Below are 7024 nucleotides of genomic sequence, written 5' to 3'. Positions count from 1 at the left end.
CTGGCACAAAAACAGAAATATAGACTGATAGAACAAGATAGAAGCCCCAAAGATAAACCCATGCACCTATGGGTGACTTATCTTTGATGGAGGAGGCAGGAGTCTGCAATGGGGAAGGGATAGTCTCTTCAATGGGTGGTGCTGATAGAACTGGACAGCTACGTGTGAAAGAATGAAATTAGAACACTTTCTAACACCATATACAAAGATAAACTCAAAATGGATTGAAGACCTAAATGTAAGACCAGAAACTATAAAACTATTAGAGGAAAACATAGACAGAATACTGTATGACATAAATCACAGCAAGATCCTCTATGACCAGCCTCCTAGAGTAATGGAAATAAAAAACAAAAATAAACAAGTGGGAACTAATTAATCTTAAAAGCTTTTGCACAGCAAAGGAAACTATAAACAAGGTGAACATGGACTTCTAGATTGCTTCCATTGCAACCCAGAATAAGAGAAAATAATTGCAAAGGAAACAACTGACAAAGGATAAATTTCTAAAACATATAAGCAGCTCATACAACTCAATACCAGAGAAACAAACAACCCAATCAAAAAGTGGGCAAAAGACCTAAACAGACATTTCTCCAAAGAAGACAAACAGATGACTAATAAACACATGAAAAGATGCTCAACATTGCTCATTATTAGAGAAATGCAAATAAAAGTTACAATGAGATATCACCTCATACCAGTCAGAATGGCCATCATCAAAAAAATCTACAAACAATAAATCCTGGAGAGGGTGTGGAGAAAAGGGAACCCTCTTGCACTGTTGGTGGGAATGCAAATTGATAACAGCCACTATGGAAGACAGAATGAAGATTCCTTAAAAGAAAAAAAAAAGCTAGGAATAAAACCACCATATGACCCAGCAATCCCACTACTAGGCATACACCCTGAAGGAAACCAGATCTGAAAGAGACACGTGCACCCCAATGTTCATCACAGCACTGTTTATAATAGCCAGGACATGGAAGCAATCTAGATGTCCATCAACAGGTAAATGGATAAAGAAGCTGTGGTACATATATACAATGGAATATTACTCAGTCTTAAAAAAGAATGCATTTGAGTCAGTTCTAATGAGGTGAATGAACCTAAAGTCTATTACACAGAGTGAAGTAAGTCAGAAAGAGAAAAAAAATACTGTATATTAACACATATATATGGAATCTAGAAAGATGGTGCTGATGAACCTATTTGCAGTGCAGCAATGGAGATGCAGACATAGAGAACAGACATGGACATGGGGGTAGGGGGAGGAGGGGGAGGGTGGGACAAATGGAGAGAGTAACATGGAAGCATATACACTACAATATGTAAAATAGATAGCCAGCAGGGATTTGCTATATGACTCAGGAAACTCAAACCATGGCTCCGTAACAACCTAGAAAGGTGGGAGGGAAGGTCAAGAGGGAGGAGACATAGGTATACTTATGGCTGATTCATGTTGATGTAAGGCAGAAACCAACACAATATTGTAAAGCAATTATGCTTCAATTAAAAATAAATCAAATTTAAGAAAAAACTAAAAAATTAAATTTTTTAAAAGACTGGCATGCACCTCTTCCTGCCCAAGTGTTGTGAAAGAAATTTAGTTTATCTTTATATTTTCCATAACTGGATCCACTGAAATTGAGAAAGAATATTAATTTGGGTTGCTGCATAAAGTGCTTTAAATATCCAAAATCAAGGAATTCATAATATAGTCTTACTTCAAATTAAGCCCAATGAGAATACTGGGAATGGATAGTAGACTCTTCCTGATTCATATATGCTATGAATGTCACCAGAACCACATCACCAGATTTACTCTCCATTTTATGATGATCTATTAATAGCAGGACCTTTAGTTGCCTATGCTTCCCCTTAGATAAATGCAAGTGAAAAAGAGGCCAGTCTTAAACATATATAACTGGGGTGAAAGATCAGCTCCAAGAAAGTTATTCTCATTGACTGCTTTCAGAAGTTGAAAATAATACAGCCAGTCCACTACACTGCCAATCAAGACACAGTCCTGTTGCACAATTTGGACATTCCAAGTAGTTAAGATAGCCTTCTGAACAAAGGAAAAACATTTTGCATTTGATATCAGAGCAAGTAGAATTAATACCAGCCTAAATATTAAGAGTATAAAATTCAGGATAGCAACTACTTCAGTAGAGGGGTGTAATGACAGGGAAGGACCGTGAAGAGGAAATGAGGGGTGTTTTGATATGATTGATGCATAAATAGGTATATTTCTATGGTCCAAATGCATTGAATTACATGTTTTGACTTGTGCAGCTTTCTTTATTCATGCCTACTTCAACAAGAAGTATACTTAAGTAAATGTCAGACTGGAGAGCAGGGGTAGAACTGTCAAAGTTCTACCTTGAATCATTACAGGAATCAGGAAATGACTGTTCAACAGCTGGCAGAGACAGGTCCAATCCTGCCCTAGGAAACCAGGCAGAGTTCAAAGAAAGCACATCTAGCATGGTCTCAAAAGGAAGCCCTTCCCAGTTTTAGGGGAAGAATGTGAGGCTAAGTGTAGGATGGAAAGAAAAATAGAGAAGAAAAATGTGGATGGCTGGCACCCTAGAATGGGAGGTAGAAATCCTCCCACTGTGGAGGGGTAAGAAAGAAGATAATAAAGCCTTCCTCAGTGATCAATGCAAAAAAAAAAAAATCAGAAGAAAACAATAGAATGAGAAAGACTAGAGATCTCTTCAAGAAAATTAGAGATTCCAAAGGAACATTTCATGCAAAGCTGGGCACAATAAAGGACAGAAATGGTATGGACCTAACAGAAGCAGAAGATATTAAGAAGAGGAAGCAAGAATACACAGAAGTACTATGCAAAAAAGATCTTCATGACCCAGATAACCATGATGGTATGATCATTCACCTAGAGCCAGATATCCTAGAATGCAAAATCAAGTGGGCCTTAAGAAGCATCACTATGAACAAAACTAGTGGAGGTGATGGAATTCCAGTTGAGCTATTTCAAATCCTAAAAGATGATGCTGTTAAAGTGTTGCACTAAATATGCCAGCAAATTTGAAAAACTCAGCAGTGGCCATAGGACTGAAAAAGGTCAGTTTTCATTCCAATCCCAAAGAAAGGCAATGTCAAAGAATGTTCAAACTACTGCACAATTGTACTCATCTCACACGCTAGTAAAGTAATGCTCAAAATTCTCCAAGTCAGGCTTCAAGAGTATGTAAACGAAGATCTTCCAGATGTTCAAGCTGGATTTAGAAAAGGCAAAGGAACCAGAGATTAAATTGCCGACATTCGTTGGATCATAGAAAAAGCAAGAGAATTTCAGAAAAATATCTACTTCTGCTTTATTGATTATGCCAAAGCCTCTGACTGTGTAGATCACAACAAACTGTGGAAAATTCTTAGAGAAATGGGAATACCAGAGCACCTGACCTGCCTCCTGAGAAATCTGTATGCAGGTCAAGAAGCAACAGTTAGAACCGGACATGGAACAAAGGACTGGTTCCAAATTGGGAAAGGAGTACATCAAAGCTATATATTGTCACCCTGCTTATTTATTTGCAGAGTACATCATGTGAAATGCTGGGCTGGATGAAGCACAAGCTGAAATCAAAATTGCCAGCAGAAGTATCAATAACCTCAGATACACAGATGATACCACCCTTATGGAAGAAAGTGAAGAGGAATTAAAGAACCTCTTGATGAAAGTGAAAGAGGAGAGTGAAAAAGTTGGCTTAAAACTCAACATTCAGAAAACGAAGATCATGGCATCCAGTCCCATCATTTCATGGCAAATAGATGGGGAAACAGTGACAGACTTTATTTTCTTGGACTCCAAAATCACTGCAGATGGTGACTGCAGCCATGAAATTAAAACACACTTGCTCCTTGCAAGAAAAGCCATGACCAACCTAGACAGCATATTAAAAAGCAGAGATGTAACTTTGCTGACAAATGTCCGTCTCGTTAACGCTATGGTTTTTCCAGTAGTCATGTATGGATATGAGAGTTGAAATAAAAAGAAATCTGAGCACCCAAGAATTGATGCTTTTGAACTGTGATGTTGGAGAAGACTCTTGAGATTTACTTGGACTGAAAGGAGATCCAACCAGTCAATCCTAAAGGAAATCAGTCCTGAATATTCATTGGAAGGACTGAAGCTTCATGCTGAAGCTGAAACTTCAATACTTTGGCCACTTAATTCAAAGAACTGACTCACTGGAAAAGACCCTGATGCTGGGAAAGATTGAAGGCAGGAGGGAAAGGGGGTGACAGAGGATGAAGTGGTTGGATGGTATCACCAACTTGATAGACATGAGTTTGTGCAAGCTCCGGGAGTTGGTGATGGACAGGGAGGCCTGGCGTGCTGCAGTCCATGGAGTTGCAAAGAGTTGGATATGACTGAGTGACTGAACTGACTGATGAAGGGGTAGGAATCCTCCCAATATGGCCACTGCCATCCAGCCATGGTGATGGAAGGTAAGAAGCAAGCTTCCTTCCTTGTAAATCTATAGCAACACTTATGTGTCCTTGCAGTATACTTCAAAACAAGCAATCAAAATTCTACCTGAGCAGGGTTTGGCTCTATTTCTGAAGGATTAGGGTCAGTGCTGAAAACAGAACATTTACCTGATATCTCTTTGGCTTAGGATGGATGATACATTCCTCAGCAGAAAACACATTCCAAGTGGTCAGAAGCTGCACATTATGCAGAGCTCAGTGGCACTAAATTAAATACCGCCATTTCTCCAAACTCATAGGCACAAAGGGAAATCTGCTCCACTCCTGGTTTTTTTTTGAGAGGTTCAAATATTTCATTGGGGGAGATGGTGTCCATCACATGGCCTCCTGCCCTGCATAACTACTACATGGTAAACTGCAAGCCTACCTACTTACTCACAAGCCACAAGGTGATCAGATCTCATCACATTCTTGGTGAGAACACACCTAAACCCCCAGCTTCTTGCCATTCATATGCACAACCAACAAATCATTGAACTAAATATGGTATTTGGGTCTATAATTTGAATGCATTTCCCACCTGACCATACATACTCTTTGCCTCACTCACCTAGACTTTCCTTCCTCTACTGCTCTCTATATTCCTTAATTTGACTCACTCACCAACTGATTCCTTTAAATTCTTGGGAACATGTTCCCTATTCAATCTATTCTCCTATATCTTCAACCTCTTCAACCTCCCTCCACCTCCTCACCTTAATCAAGACCTGCTTGTCCCATGAGGACATGAAGCTGTAAAAGGTGGATATTTTTCTCTCTTAACCTTTGAATCTCAGAGCCAGAGGCAGCCTTATTCCTCACCACTACTTCAAAATCATTTCTTTTATACAAAAAAATCTCAAGACCCTATAAAACTCATACCATTATATATAAAACAATGCTACTTCTCCTAGTTGCTACCAACAACCAACCTCCCAGGTGGCACTCGTAGTAAAGAACATGCCTGCCAGTGCAGGAGATGAAAGAGACACAGGTTCGATCCCTGGGTCAGGAAGATCCCCTGGAGGAGGGCATGGCAATCACTCCAGTATTCTTGCCTGGATAATCCCACGGATAGAGGAGCCTGGTGGGCCATGACCCATAGGGTCACAAAGAGTTAGACGAGACTTAGCATACACCCAGCACCGACCTCCCAGTGCCTCTTCTTCATTCATTAAAGGCTTTGGCCATGGCTCTCTGACATTATTCCCATTTCTATTCAGGTCATAATGTTTAGAGATGTCAATAATCACACACATGGAATGTCTAATACTCTAGATCCACAGCTTTTTAACTTCTTCCAGTTTTCTTTCCCTCTGCCTCATCTAAGTCACTCACTCCCATGTGCATGCACTCAAGTTTAACATTACCAATAACTGTATCACTTCTGAAATCTTGATTCCAACCTCTCATTCTTTCTCTTACTCCCACTCAATCTTTCAGCAAATTTGTCATCTCCAATCCATTAACCCCATCACCATTTCCATGTCCTCACTTCTTTACCCAAATTAGATCCCATTATCCAGCATTGCAGTCATTTTCTTTCTTATACACTAACCCTTCTATCCCTCTGAGCAAGGAGTAACATTTCAAACTTGGTTGAACCCAAGTGTATCGTCTTCTCACATGTAAAACTTAGCAGTTGAATGTTACTTGAGGAAAAGTCCTATTTAAATCCATAGTCACAAACCTCACATAGGCACTCTATAGTACCAGGAAATCCTACATTCTCCTGATAAATTTGCTTTTACCATATCCATTTTGTAACTTTTCCATCTTTCCTCAAACGTGCCATAGCCTCACTCACATACTCTTAGCAGATGGACTTAGCACATTCCTTTTGAGAAATTAGAAGCAACTTATTTGAATTCTCTAATCTTCTTCAAAGGATAACCAATGATCCCCCATGTTCGCAAATCCAGTGGACCCCTCTCTGCTCCTGTCTTAAACACTCTCTCTTTAAACACTCCCATCTCTAGGTACTCAGGGTGTTTTACTCTCCTGACTGTCTTCATACACAAATGGTCAATCATTCTCAGTCATCTTTGCTGTATCAGCTTCCTCTTCTTGGCCTTTCATTGTTGAAGAGTCCCCATATTGAGGGGCACTCTTCAAAAAAAAATAGTTTGTCCATCAAAAAAATCTCACCCTGGGATATGCTTTGAACTATCACTTATATGCCAAGTTTATAGTTTCAGCTTTAACCTCTTCTGTGAACTTCAAATTGTTATATTCTCAACATCTTCATATAGTCCTCTATTAAAGTTCAAACTTAATATGACCCAGCATCCAGATTTCACAACCAAGGCCAGCTCACTCCACAGTCTTTCCTGTTCCAGTGAATAGCATCATTCACCCAATTGCTCAGACCAAAAATCAAGAGGCCATCATTCCTCCCACTCTCTCATCATTTATATTCAATCCAACACATGTTTTGTTAACTTATCTTCAAGATATATCCCCAAACCATGCACCTCTTTCCATCCTTACTGCAGTCAGGATAAACCAAATCATAATTACCTCT

Source organism: Dama dama, chromosome X (assembly GCF_033118175.1).
Source record: "Dama dama isolate Ldn47 chromosome X, ASM3311817v1, whole genome shotgun sequence".
Lineage (NCBI taxonomy): Eukaryota > Metazoa > Chordata > Mammalia > Artiodactyla > Cervidae > Dama > Dama dama.
This window is presented reverse-complemented; position numbering follows the sequence as displayed.